Genomic DNA, 15,212 nt, shown 5'->3' with positions numbered 1-15,212 from the left:
TTTATCCCACACTCCACTTTAAAATCTCATCCTTTTAATAAACCTTGGTTTTCCAAAAAATGTGCTAAGGCTGTTCAAGAGAAGAATGTTGCATATCGTAATTGGCTTGTTTCTAATTCTTCAGTTTCATTTTCTGCCTACACCAAAGCTCGCAACAATTGTAAAGCAGCTATTAATCAGTCCAAACTGGAGTTTGAACAGGCTAATAGTAGAAAACTTGCTTCTTGCCATAATGGTAGCCGAGCATTCTGGTCCCTTGGCAAAGCTATTGGCCCATCTCTGATCCCACCTGTGTCCAAACCAGATGGTTCTGTTGTCACTTCAGCCAAGGATAAAGCTGACCTGCTAGCATCCCATTTTTCTTCCAACTCATATATTAATGATCTTGGTAAAACACCTCCCACCATTCCCAACACGCTCCATTCAATGCCTCCTGTGGTCTTCTGTCAAAAGGATGTCAGAAGGATTTTGACAAATCTTGATGCTAAGAAAGATCCAGGTCCCGATGGTATTTCTCCACTTGTTCTCAAAACCTGTGCTACTGAACTTACTCCTATTCTTTGCCGCCTTTTTTCACTATCTTATTCCAAAGGTGTTTTTCCTTCTGCTTGGAAATTGCTTATATCCAGCCAGTTCCTAAAAAGAGTGACAAATCCCTCCCATCCAATTATCATCCCATTGCAATCACTTTTACTCTTTCAAAAGTAATTGAGAAATCAATTAACCACCAACTCTTTAAACTACCTAGAAACCTTCCGTCTGATCAACGATCACTAGTATGGATTCTGTCGATGTCGATCCACTGGTGATATTCTAGCTTATGTTACCCATTTATGGACTAATTCAATGGAAAAGTTCATTGAAACACAAGCAGTTGCTTTTCACATCTCAAAGGCTTTCGATCGTGTTTGGCATAAAAGTCTTCTAAACAAGCTTCCGTCGTATTTACGGTTTGCCAACTATTTTTTGTAATTCATTATCCAATTTTCTTTCTGATCGCTCACTGAGGGTGATGGTGCATGGCTCTTTGTCTTCTAACTTCTCCACTAATACCGGTGTTCTCCAAGGTTCAGTTCTTTCCCCCACTCTTTTCCTCTTGTATATTAATGACCTTCTTCCATTGACTGGAAATCCTATCCATAGTTTTGCCGATGATAGCACATTGCATTCCACTTTCCATTTTGAGAAACCTTGCCCTGTTCAATCAGCTTCAACTTCTCGAAAATCTGCTACCAATTCCTTAAATGCCGATTTTCAGGTAATTGTCCAGTGAGGCAAAGACAACTTAGTTGATTTCAACTCTTCTAAAACTCAGTCTTGTCTTATATCTCGCAAAAAGGATTCTTCTGCTCCTATGCTTATCTTTGGTGACACTCCAGTTTCTAGGCAAAATGATATATCTCTTGTAATCTCTCTTGGCACAAGCACATTACAAATATTGCTTCCTCTGCATCTAAAAAACTTGGTTTTCTCTTTTGCTCTCGGCGTTACTTTTCTTCCAAACAGCTGCTCACTCTGTATAAATTGAAAATCCGCCCTGCCATGGAATATTGTTCCCACATCTGGGGTGGTGCCCCGAAAACCTCTCTCAGGCTTCTTGATTCCATTCAGAAGAGGGCAGTTAGGTTAATTAATGATTCATCTCTAACAGAGTCTCTCCACTCGCTGTCTCATAGACGCACTGTTTCTGCTGCATACCTCTTCTACAGATACTTCCTTGGGCACTGTTCTTCTGAATTGGCTTCTATAATTCCCGCTCTCTCTTTCAAAACAGTCCGAACACGTGCCGCTACCAGCCAACATTAATTTGCTGTCCAACTTCAAACTCACAGAAGAAACTTTTCATCTTCCTCGTTTATTCATTCAATTGCCGTTTTCTGGAACAAACTTCCTTCATACGTATTTCCTGAAAATTACAGTCTACAGAAGTTCAAGTCCAATGTCTATAAATATCTTCTTTTATCTTCTCAATCTCCAACCCAAGCACAGTACTAAGTACTATAGCTTCTAATTCCTCTCGTGTTTGGGGTTTACATAAAAAAAAAAACATCTATATCAAGTGTGCGTCTTACCATTCTGTGATCACTTCCAACATTTACCTTGTTCAGGACAGTAACATCATTCACGATGTATCTTCTGTTAGTGAGGATGAAGTCGATTTCATTAGTTGTTAATCCATTTGGGCTCTTCCACGTCCACTTTCTGTTCACCCTTTTCTTGAAAAAAGTGTTCATCCCTGGCATACCTCTAGATTCTGCAAATTCCACTAGTCTTCCACTTCTTTCATTTCTTTCACCAATTCCAAAATTTCCTATAGTTCCCCTTTCTGTGCTGTTTTGTCTCTTTCCAACCTTAGCATTTAAGTCTCCCATAATGATAATGTAGTGAGTTTTCTGTTCATCTAGATGACTCTCAATTTCAGTGTACATTTCTTCAACCTCCTCATCATCATGGCTCGATGTTGGTGCATAAATCGTTATAACCTTTAGCTTATACCTCTTAGAAAACCTGAGTAGTAGCCTTGACACCCTTAGTGATGTACTTTTGAATTCCAAAATGTTGTTTTTTATATCTTTATCGACCAGAAAGCCAACTCCACCTTCACTCCTTTCACTGTTTCCATTGGTGTACAGCAGATTTCCACTTGATAAACTTATAAGTGATTCATTTCTTCTTCTTGTTTCAGCTAAACCGATGATATTCCAATTTACATTTTCTAATTCCTTTTCCAGCTCTAGTATCCTGTCTTCACTGATGAGCGATCTTACGTTGTAACAGGCCAAGTTCAGTTTCTGTGGAGGGCAGCCTGATCGTACCCAGAGATTCTTAGTAAGAGGGCAGAGTGAAAGCCGCTGGGGCCTGAGGGCCATTTGTTTCGTCTTACTGTCATGTGCTGGAGGGTTTGGTTTTTTCCTTTTCATGCTGACCAGGCGTCTTGAAGAGAACCACTCTACACGTTAGTTGCCACCTAAGTGACGTAACAGGGCTTACCATCGAGAAGGTGTGCATGAGTGGATTTTAGGGAGGCAGGTCAACTGGACTTCTCCTAAATCTTCTGAAATAGAAAGATATTGGATCTATCAGTGTTTTAGATTGAGTGTCTGATAACACACAGAATGCCTGTTCCCCTCTAAGCCCCAGACACAATGTACTATGTTAATTAACCAAGAATACGGTAAAAATTTAAAAATACTTATCTCTTTACAGTAGCCAGAAATCCACCGACTGTTCTCTTCTGCGACCCTAGCACCAACTCTATAGGTGCACATACTCACATTCGCCTGTCCACAGGAATAAATTCCGCAACTGATCTCACCAGCTGTTCACGTACATTATACCCTGCCATAGAATGGTCAACCATAAATGATTGTCATAATTTAAAGCAGCTGGGAAAAATAGAAGGGTCGTGCAATTTTAGAAGAAACTAAGATTGTAACTTTGGATATAGATGAAACAGCTGTATACATAATACTGAAAATTACAGTGCAGCAAAAGAAGCTATTCCAATTATAGTGTTATTTATGTAGCAAAACAAGAGAAAAACAAGAAATGTTATTACGTTTGGAAGTTTCCCAAGACTGAAAATGTCATCAAATGTAAACAGGCATTGGCTTATGCTTGCACTATCAGATGGTAAACTGAAAAAGAGTCTTGGATGCAATTTGCTTCCTCAGTAAACCGAGGAAGCAAATTTTATCCTCTGATTTTTTTTCCATATGCAAGAATCTTTTTTCGTATGGCATTTTCTTGCAAATTGCAAGACTGATTTTCTTCCATTTTATGTGGTTGTTAATACTAACATTCCCATAATATGGAAGAAAATTAAGCATATTGCTGGACAAACCTTGGAAATGTTAACCCCAGTCATAAAATAGAACGGAGAAGACATTGCAGAGCCAGAACCGATTGGAAATATTCTGGGATGTACCTTCAATAAACTATCTGCCACAGCCTCATGTTCATCATCTTCCTTGGTTCATACACAGCATGCAAAAAAAAAATAAAAAAGAAATTTCCACACTACTCAGAAATATCATATAACCAGCCTCTCACCATAATCAAGCTGCAAAACTACGTGTGATAGCTCCTGACGAGATATACTAAGTGATTCAGCAGCTTAGTGAACAGTCACTGCTCACTCTACCAACATTTTATAATAAAATATTTTTGGAGAAAATGTATCCCCACAAGCTATAAACAACACTCTATAATAACTGGCTTTTCCAAAACCTTAGTTTTGGAAAAGCCAGAAAGGACCATTCAAATGCATTTAAGTACTGTCCAAAATTTTATAAGAAATATACATTCATCTAATGTTATTTTTTTATAAATCCATAAACTTCTTAATCCTGATCACTATGGTTTCAGGAAAGGTGGATCAATGCTAGACCTTATGGTAGAAGCAGAATCTAACATAATATCACTTTTTAAGGAATGAATATATATAGTAGTGAGAGGTTGGACGTTGAAATGGCTTTTGGCATGACTTGGAAATATGGAGTCTTTTGTTACCTACATGACTTGGTGCCTCAAGGCTGTCTACCAACTGCAATTTTTATATCAGAGAACCTTCCATACACATTATACTCATGTCCTTCCCACATCTATATTGTTGTTATTTTGTTGTTATTTGGTTTTTAGGAGCATTAGCAACTAAGGCCATATTGCTCCGGGATATGCGGTGGTCATTTCCTGAAGTTTCCGCATCCTCCGTATTTGGTGGTGACGGGCTCGAACCCCGGTCTAATCAAGAAGCGTGTGCTACGCACTGCTGCTCCTTCCCACCTGGCTACGGAGGTGCCCCACATCTATATACAGCAAGTTGGAGTACCATAGGTTCAACACTTAGTCCCATCTTATTTGCAATCAGAATAAATCACAAACATAAGAATTGCCAGACTCTAGAGAGATACTTATATGCAGATGATCTAACTACATCATACAGCTCCCAAAATATGTATTCAGTAAATTACAAAATTCAGTAAATAAAATACAACTATGGACAGAGAAAATTGGATACTCCATCTCAAATAAAAAAAAAAAAATAACATTGCAACTATTTGCCTGTAGTATTAGATTTCTTGGTCAGTTCTAGATACTAAATTAATCATTCTAGAACATGTTAAAAGCTTACATACCACTTGCTTAAAATCCTTAAGCTCCTCTGAACAATATTTATGATGATGTGGGAACAGACAGTTACTCTGCTAAATTTGTGTCAGGCTATAATCCAATCAAGACTGTTTTATGGGGTACCAATTTATGACTCTGCGCCAAAATGTGTACTGAAATGGCTGGATCCCATACACCACAGTGTGCCGTGAGAATAACTACAGAAACCTTTCCCACTTCACCAGTGCAAAGGTTGTATATAGAGGCCTACAAACTGGCTTTCCATTTATGTTGGACAAAGATTTTTATTGAATTATGCCATAAACGTTTGCACTCAGTCATCCAGAATGGGAATATCTTCACAAACCAATATGGTCATTTTATATAGTCACTAACTAGCAAGTATACGTTTGCAAAACCGTGGAGTGGCAGATTAATCTAAACAATGTTGCAAAAGATAGCTAAGCACCATATCCCCCCATCTGACCTCCCAGATATGAGAAATATTTTCAGCAGTGGGGAAGAAATACCATTCCAAATCAGAATGTTATATGCCACTTTAGCATTAGCTTTAGTAAAGGCATATGATGCAAGAAAGCAAGCTTATATAGCATCAGCCAAAAAAAAAAAAAAAAACCTTCTCATTTCACCCATCCACCCGCTCCAAATGTTTGTCTAGTTCTGCCTTGGATCTATTTAAGCTATCAACCTCTACAACAGATGGAAGTTTATTCCAGCAATCAACCACCCACTGGCTGAAGGCAAACTTCTGCACACTTATGTATAAAACTCTGCAGATTACACATCTCTACTGATAGATCAAAATCAGACATGATCATAGGCACAGCAGTAATGCATTTAAACACTATAGAAACTAAAAAGTTCACTGTTATTTCCCTTTATTAAGCAAGTAGTGAGTAGGGCTTACAATACTGGGATCCTGGTCATTTTTTTCCAGTATTGAAATACCGGTATAGATGCAAAGAATACCAGATTTTCGCTACTAATTTTAAAAAAATAATTGTTTATAATTTAATCACATAAAGGTTATAAAATCACCTTTATGTGATTATAACGTCGTTATCTCTACTAGCAAATGTTCAATAAATCGTCAGTAGGACACCATGCAACATTGCAACCTGTCCACAATTCTAGGACAACTTCATGTCTGACCATATCATAACTCCCAAGGCCCGTTCCTTCATTACTGACTTTAGTTCAACTCCACTAAGTGTATAAGTTATATTGGGGTTGCTGTTCTCCAAGCATTTTGCTGAATTAAAACATAGCTGCCACTTTTCTGACCATATTGGAAGTCAATCTAGGTCTCTCAGAAGAAGCTCTGCTTGGTGGCGATCATTAACTTCTCTACTGATCTTTACATCATCTGCAAGTTTAGACCTCACGCCCTCCATCCCTTCACAGGTGTCATTTAAGATAATCAAAAACAACAGTGGTCCCAATACTGATCCTTTGGGAACCCCACTTCTTACATTAACCCAATCTGAGGAATAACCATTTATCACAATCCTCTGCCTGGTGCCCTAAAACCATCGTGCTATCCATCTAGGAATTTTCCCTATGATTCCAGCCTGCTCCAACTTATAAAGTAACCAGTCATGTGGGACTGAGTAAAATGCTTTGCTAAAATCCAAATAAACAATGTTGAAATTATTCCCTAAATCCAGCTCACAAATGACCTCTAAAAATGGCTAACCAGATTTGTTCAACACGATTTTCCCTTTACAAAACCATGCTGTGTATCCTACAGAATTCCATTTCCATCTAATTGATCCTGAATTCCACCCTTGATCATTGCCTCCATGATTTTCCCTACTACTGAAGTTAGACTGGTAATTTCCCCTTACACTCCTTTATGTTCCAATTTACGCCAATCCAACGGAATCTCTCCTAAGTCCAGTGATGCTCTCATAACTAGCCTTAATGGTTCAATGCACTCACTTGCTGCCTCCTTTAAGATTATAGGGTATATGCCATCAACCATAGGAGCCTTACTCGCCTGTAGGCGCTAAAGTTCTCATTAAATAATCATTTGAAATTTCAACATCATTAATTACATTTTTTTCAACTTAACTTCCATAATATCTCATTGACACAAAGGTTTTTTTTATATAAATATCAATGCAAAGTAACTGTTGAGTTCAACAACTTCAGCTATGTTATCTAATACTATCCCACGTCCATTACATAAGGGTCCAGTATGATTTGTCCTTCTGTTCTTTGCATTTATATATGTGAAGAATTCCTTAACTCCACTCTTTGCTCTCTTCTTTATTCCTTATCCCCACTCTTTGCTCTCCCCCAGGCTCAGTAAAGATACTATAGTGAAAATTATACTTCTCTTAATAAAACGTCTTTCTCCTTCAGAAAATGATGAACATAATTCAACCATGGAACAGAACATTAGTGTTCCGCAAATTCTTCCAAAAATAAGAAATTGCCTGACTCCAAGACTTCATCTTTAAAAGATGAACTTGAGTCAGAAATTAATAAAATACTTTTAACTATTTTTGCTAAAAAAAAAGTTCAAAGCCTACAAAATATGGACTGAGATTGTCTATGATTATCTCAGTACAATAGTACCAGAATAGAATCCGAAAGGGCGTTTTCTGCCACAATCAAATATGTACCAAAATTAGATCCATTTTAAATGATCATACTATTGATTGCTTATGTTTCTTAAGAGCTCACTTTATTCAGACAGGTAGTGTGGATGCTTAAACATAACTAAACTTTGCAGTAACAATATGTATTTTTTTTGTTTTTAGAATAACTGTCTGGTCTTGGCGCATTATAGCCTTAGTAGCTAATGCGCCAATTAAATCAAAACCAAACCAAACTTAGAATAACTGTATTTTTAATGATTTTTCTTTCTCAGAATATTTATTATTGCAATAAATATTTATTTAAAACTTTAATTCAAGTAATTACAGTACTTGTTTTATCCTTACTTTATTGCACCTGTCATCAAAAATTATAGAGAAAAAAGTTTGTTTTTGGAATACCGGTATTGTAACCCTAGTAGTGAGTGCCACTGATTCAAGTCTAAATTCAGTTCATAATCCTAAAGAATTTTTAAAAAGTTAATGAACTTCTCAAGGAAAGTTTTTTTTTTTTTTTTTTGAATCATAAACCATGGTACAAGCAATCCGAAGCAGTTTGAGCAGACTACTAACTCTAGGCAGGTTATCTTCACACATGCAGAAAGGATTCCCTCCCCTCCCCCGGCTTAAAAAAATTGTCGTGCATGTTAGTATTAGTAACGGCCGCATGGTGCAAGAAAGCCTATGGCTTATGCTGCACCAGCCAAAAAAAAAAAAAAAAAAAATCTGAACAAAACAATGATAAAAACAAAAAATAAATAAATAAATAAATAAAATAAATAACTAAATAATAATAATTAATAAATAAAAAAAATAAAATAAAAAATAAATAAAAAGGAAATTAAACCTATCATCCTATGTGCTTCCCTTTGAAGTGCTTTCTAGTATTTAAAAATCAGTATGTAGTTCTTTAGTCAACTATGCCCCACATTCGTTTGCTTGCTCATTACTCCTTTATTATTGATACATTGAAGAATGTCATATGTAAATTTCTTAGAACCAACAGTTAGTTCCATTCCTAAGGTTGTGGAGAATTTAAAAAATGGAAGATTCTGCTCTTTTGTTCATTAAGAAAATACTTTATTTCTGTATTTGATTATGTGGTGCACAACTTTCATTAACTGGCAGTTCAAAATTTTCAAATTTGAAGTCTTTTTTTTTAGTAAATATTGAAATCTTTTATTTCCAGTACTTCTCGGAATAAATGCAGTTGGAACTCCCTTTAACGAACTTCCACATAGCAAATTTTTCTATTACATTACATTGAAAATAGTTTCTGTATAATGAAGAAAATTTCCATATAACAAACTAATTTCGAGAGACCTGTGTACGCGTTGTTCGTACCTCTAGCCTTTAGGCAATAGAGCTGATGCTGTAGAAAGCACAGATTAAGAGCTAAAAGGATTAAGAATTAATCACTTTAGCTTTTAATAGCTAAAGGGTTTAATTCTTAAGAGAATTCCACAATTTAGTATTGCCCCTAAAGCATTTCATGTACCGAGAAGTCGCCCTGGTCAACTGCTATCTTTTTGTCCACAGTCATTGGCAAAGATTGAGAATATTCCTGACACGGACATTGGCTCTGGTCAACCTGTTTTCTGTTGTAAGCATCCTATTAGAGAATTAGGAGAGAGTGATTTTCCTTTATCCTGGAAATTCATCTGTTGTTTCTCAGAAATGAGTCATCCACACTTTTACTAATTTCACCTGTCTCTGTATGGTAGGTACAAGTTGTCCCTAAATCAGCTTTGTTACAGCTGCTACTGTGCAAGTAACCTTACAATGTCTAAGAAGAAATCCTTGAGTGTAGTGGAAAAAGTGTAAGTGCTTAATAGTGTAGATCACGGTGTTTAAAAAAAAAAAAAAAAAGCTTTAAAATCTGCTCTCCCTGCCAGTAGAGTGTTAAACTTTCTGAAAAACTGTTTTGATTCTCAAACTGTTTGAGGAAACTGGACCCAGTTGGGAGTGTGCAAAATTATGCCTGTATGAAGATGTAGATGAAGCCATTTTTAAGTCGGTAAAGTTGATTCGAGACCAAAACATGCCGATATCATGGCTATTAATAAAATAAAAGGCTATGGAGTACTCATCTTTTCGTGGGCATAAAGCTTTCCAAACCAGTTCTGGTGGCTGGACAAATTTAAAAAGCGCCATGGCTTACTTGAAAACGTTATTTCTGTTGAAAATGGGGTTGTAATTGAAGAAGACTGTACCCATTGGAAAGAAACAATTTTGAAAAAAAATTATGAAGCACTACGATTCCAAAGACATATTCCAAAGACGTTGATGAAACAGGTCTATTTTTTTAAATGTTTGCCAAACAAGACACTGACTTTTAAAGGTGATTAATGTGTACGTGGGAAAATAGTAAGGAGAGAATTAGTCCTGGTTGGTGCAAATAGGGCTGATAATGAAAAACTGAAGCTTTTGGTAATAGGCAAAAGTAAACAACCCCGATATTTCAAAGGAGTAAAGTTGTTAGAGTTGGACTACAACAAAAAAGGTTGAATGACAAGTGAAATTTTTGAACAGTGGATTTTAAAATTTGATAGAAAGATGACGAAAGAAAACAGAAAAATCACTTTGATTGTTGACAACTGCAGCCAATGGACAAAGGCATTATCAAGGATTTGAAAATGCACTACCAAAGGTGCATACTGAAAAATATTATATTGAGAATAGAAACCAACCAGCCTATAGATTCTGTTATAGATTTGTGAATGTACGTAACAGAGTTGGCCAAAGTTTGGAGTCAAGATATGACGGAAACAATGATTAAGAATTGTTTTGCAAAAGCAGGTTTTGCTAAAATGGAAATTAACAGCGATGAGAGGGATGAACTGCTACAAGACATTGAGCAATCTTGGGAAGAACTCCAAGCAAGAGGTTTGATCAGTGGAGAAATTGTACTTGAACAATTTTTAGGAGTTGATAATGATGTCATAGTAGCTGAATATCTGAGTGGCTCCAACATTTTGGAGAGTATTCAAAGAACTAGTGAGAATATTGACAATGAGTTATATGAAATTTAGGGCAATATTAAACCTTCCAAACATGAAATGTTGGTAGCATTTGAATCTTTGCATCGAGGCCTTCAGTGTGAAGAAAATGTGCCAGAAAATATGAGTGCTTAAACAAATGCAAACATTTTTATGAACAATGTACAGTAAAATCCAGTGTACAAAAAAAAAAATAACCAAATATTTAATGAGATAATTCTTAAAAATGTACTAATATATTGTGCGCATCATGTAAGTAATCATTTCTTAATATATGCATGTATTAATAAATTAATTGTTTTAAAAAATATGAAAATTTTTTATTCCCACTTATTTATTGTTGTATTACAGCATTTTTCATTGTTGAAAAGGTTATATCTCTTTATAACGAAATTTCTGTATAACGAATTTTTTAAAGCAAATGATCGATTTCATTATATGGAGGTCCGACTGTAGATGTTTTGCAGTATGAAGTTGTCAATTTCTCTCTCTCTCTCTCTCTCTCTCTCTCTCTGTCCGTGTGTGTGTGTGTGTGTGTGAATCTATAAACTAATATTGATGGTCCTTAACAAATGCAGAAGGAAATTTGAAATATAACAAATTTTCTATAAAGTCTTTTGCATAGCAGTGAGGGGATCCTCCAGTGATGCTGCTGGCCTTCCATATTAGCATCACCGGGATCTAACACCCATACCTTGGTTCAAGGGTTACCTCATTGGAATCAAGTGTGCACAGCCTTGTGCCATAATCCATGGAAATTCTGAAAGTCTAGTGGGTGAGGTGCCCAACCATAATACACTTTTTTGATCATCTGCTTCAAAAAGACAAGAGGTTCCAAACAGGCCCAACTGGGATCAATCAGTGGGTGGTTCGTATTGATAGGGTCAGGTGCATTTTAGTAGGTCTCCTTCCCTTTGGTCCTGGGTCAAGACTTATTGGAAATGAGGGTATGATGCTCTAAGTGAACTTGCCATCCCATTCACATATGCAATACCTGCCTGTTTGCAAGTGGGTGTCCCTCATAAGGCTCTGGTGGATGAATTACTTAGGGCATTTGAGACTATTTTATTCTTATGAGTATTTTAAATCCCTTTTCTTATTCTTTCTCTGCAACCCAACAAGACCCTTCCTAATCGATTTGACTGTACTGGCAACACCACTGCAAAAAAAGACCCAGAACTGAAGATATGACATCATTGACACGACTCTTCCTTATTCTCCATTCCACCAGAGAGAGCAGACAGTCTGGAAAATGTCACCCTTAAGGATTAGAAGAGTTGCGATCTGGAAATCTTTTAGTTGAAGTCTTCTGTGCCAGGTGTATAAGGTCTGCACTGCTCAGAGTTCTCTGAGCAGTGCACACGGGCTGCCAGAGCAGGCCATGGAGTTTTGTCAATGGTATATAGGAATTTTGCTAGCAGAGACAAGGAGGTGATTATCCCTTTGTATAAGGCAGTGGTCAGGCCACACATTTAGTACTGTATACGGGTCTGGAGGCCTCATTTTAGGAAGGATGTAGAGTTGCTAGAACAAGTACAGAGAAGGGCAACAAGATTGGTGAGAGGAACAAACAGGTGCACTTAAGAAGAAAGGCTTAAGTCCTGCAAGTTGCAGCATCTGGAGACTAGGCACCTGCGAGGTGATCTGATTGAGGTGTATAAGGTGTATAAGATCTGATTGAGGTGTATAAGCTATACCATACAGTGTACCCTCACTTTAGGCATGTAGTGAAACTGTACTGGAATTTGAGTGTATGGCTTTTTTAATTTTAGTGATGTGTATATAATGAATTCAAAAAACAGATTAATGAAACTAAATTTGTAAGATCTCAAATAACCTGTTTATGATGCAATTTTACTACTTCACAGGGTCCACTACTTTTTTTTTTTTTTTTTTTATAGCACAAACAACTTTCTGCCAAACTTCATCCCAAGAATATTGTGAGAATTGTTTCCTTCTTCCTTCACTGATTTGCAAAATCGGAATCCTGAATTGAGGGAACTGGGCAGTTGTTTATTTTTTTCTTTTTATGTTTGATTCCTAACCAGATGCACCGTTAGTTGTCTGTTTCTCATACATGCACTTCGTTAATGAGTAAAAAGTTACTCCATTTATAAACTTAAAATTAGCAACAAATAACTCATAATTGTTCTTTTTGATACCACCTTTATTTTCAAAAAATGAACAATTCTGAATTATTTCTTGTCATTTTTTAAGGTGAATAAATACATTTGTTAATCGTATTTAGCAGTCAATGCAGGATTGAACCACAGTCCACTCAAAGTGCATGTGCATGAGATCAGAGTTTAAAAATGGATTTTTCATAAACTGAAAAATCCATTTCTTTTTTTACTTAAAAATAACCTTTTAATTACTTTAAAAAAAAAAAAAAAAAAAAACATCTCTGCAGCACTTTAGATGTGCTTTAGGCATATTTTTTCCTTCTCTTATTTGGGAATTTTAAATACAAGCAGTTCCTGCTTTACGAGTTTTTTTTTTTTGTATCAAATATCAACAAAATCGAAAATGTCAACATTAATTGCAAAAAATGAATGTTAAACATCCATAAATACTGCATTTCAAACCACGCTCGTCGCTATACGATACAGTGTACCCTCGCTTTATGATATTAATTCGTTCCAGAGACACCATCGTATCATGAAAATGTTGTAATTTTAACTCAATAACACATTGTATTTTGGTAATTCATTCCACAACCTCAGAAGTTGAAATTTTCACTATATAACTCTCTGAAAGGCTGTTTTTATATAAATTGTATTACAGTAGTTACCAATTCGAATCATTAAAAGCACTACACTTTCATCGTTATCAGGTGTTCCGTTATAAGGATCAATTTTGGACACCTTTGTGATATTTTTCTAAAACACATTTCTAGAGTTCACTACCATAAAACAATAAAAACAATTTGCACTTTCCGGTTTATTGTGCATTTTCTGTTAATGAAGGCAATTATAAACAGGTAGTAAACTCCATGTTATTGCATTTGCAAAAATAGCAATAACTGGAATTGTGTGGTTTTTTTTTTTTTTTTTTTTTTTAGGCGCCTCCGTAGCCAGGTGGGAAGGAGCAGCAGTGCGTAGCACACCCTTCTTGATTAGACCGGGGTTCGAGCCCATCACCACCAAATACGGAACATGCGGAAAGGTCAGGAAATGACCACCGCACCGGAGCAATATGGCCTTAGTTGCTAATGCTCCTAAAAAACCAAATAACAATAACAAATAACGTGGTTTTTTTACATTATTATGGTGAAATGTGTTTACCCTATACTGAAATCTTCAATCATATAAAAAACATAAATAAATTTTCAGAATCTTCTTTTCATTCCTTTTTTTTTTTAAGCTTCGTAAACTTGTTACTCCGCGCAAATAGTGTTAGTTGCAATTTGTGCATTCCGTTAAAAAATGCTTATGCATGCTATTGAAATTTATAATGAATGAAAAGAGATTATTTTGGAAACAAACAAAGAAGATTTTTTTTTTTTTTTTTCGGTTTTTAGGAGCATTAGCAACTAAGGCCATATTGCTCCTGTGCGGTGGTCATTCCCTGACCTTTCCGCATGCTCCGTATTTGGTGGTGACGGGCTTGAACCCCCAGTCTAATCAAGAAGCTTGTGCTACGCACTGCTGCTCCTTCCCACCTGGCTACGGAGGCGCCTTTGAAGAAGATGACTCCTTGTGCAACAAACCAACAAGTGCCGAGCCAATAATGAGTGATCAACAAATGTGCATTTATTCGATGATGATGAAGAATAAACATTCTTTAACATTTGTAAGTCGTAAATAAGTTCTTTATTATTATAATTTGCTTGATTTACAGGCTACATTTTCATTTCTTTGGAAAGAGCAATCATTGTTTAAACAAACTAATTAGCTAACTAATTTCATTGTTGAGAACGTAACCCCTATTTTTAACATTATGTATATGGGAAATATATTCCCGCTTTACGAGCACGCACTAGAAAAGAATTAACTCGTAAAGTCAGGAACTACACCTGTATTATCTCCTGTATTACCTTGGCCTGAAAGTTAGCAAAATGTCAACAGAAAAACCTTACCTGCATGCTTCAACAATCAGACACCAGCCAGGTGCTTCCATAATACGAAGCCAGAGAAGTTATAAAATGGATGCAAGATATGCTGCTAGTTTTAATTTCATGTTTTTCGGTAAATGGATATAATTATCAAGAATAGGTTTAAGTTGATCCTGAATTTTCTTTCCTTTTATGCAATAACTAATGGAGATTTCTTTAATCTTTAAAAAAAAAAAAAAAAAACCGCCATTTGTCAAATAGTATTTGAGTGTTTAGCTATGCAGAAAAAGCACAATTGCTGACATGTGTCAAATGAAACACTGGATTGAATAAACATTCATGTTGAATATGAATACAAATAATTATATTAGCTGTGTCTTTACAAATAAAACTGAACAATACTGCAAAGAATTTTTAAAAAAA

The 15,212-nt window shown here is 36.0% G+C and overlaps 1 protein-coding gene across 1 annotated transcript in view; it reads left to right on the top strand.

Annotated features, from left to right (window-relative positions):
- Bap170 (Brahma associated protein 170kD) overlaps positions 1-15,212 on the top strand; it is a 557,627-nt gene that overhangs the window by 366,335 nt on the left and 176,080 nt on the right. The gene's annotated exons all lie outside the window — the stretch shown is intronic.

Source organism: Mastigoproctus giganteus, chromosome 14 (genome assembly GCF_048544385.1).
Source record: "Mastigoproctus giganteus isolate SK-2022 chromosome 14, ASM4854438v1, whole genome shotgun sequence".
NCBI classification, from domain to species: Eukaryota; Metazoa; Arthropoda; class Arachnida; order Uropygi; family Thelyphonidae; genus Mastigoproctus; species Mastigoproctus giganteus.
Note: the sequence above shows the minus strand (reverse complement) of the source record. Positions and strands in the feature narration are given on the sequence as shown.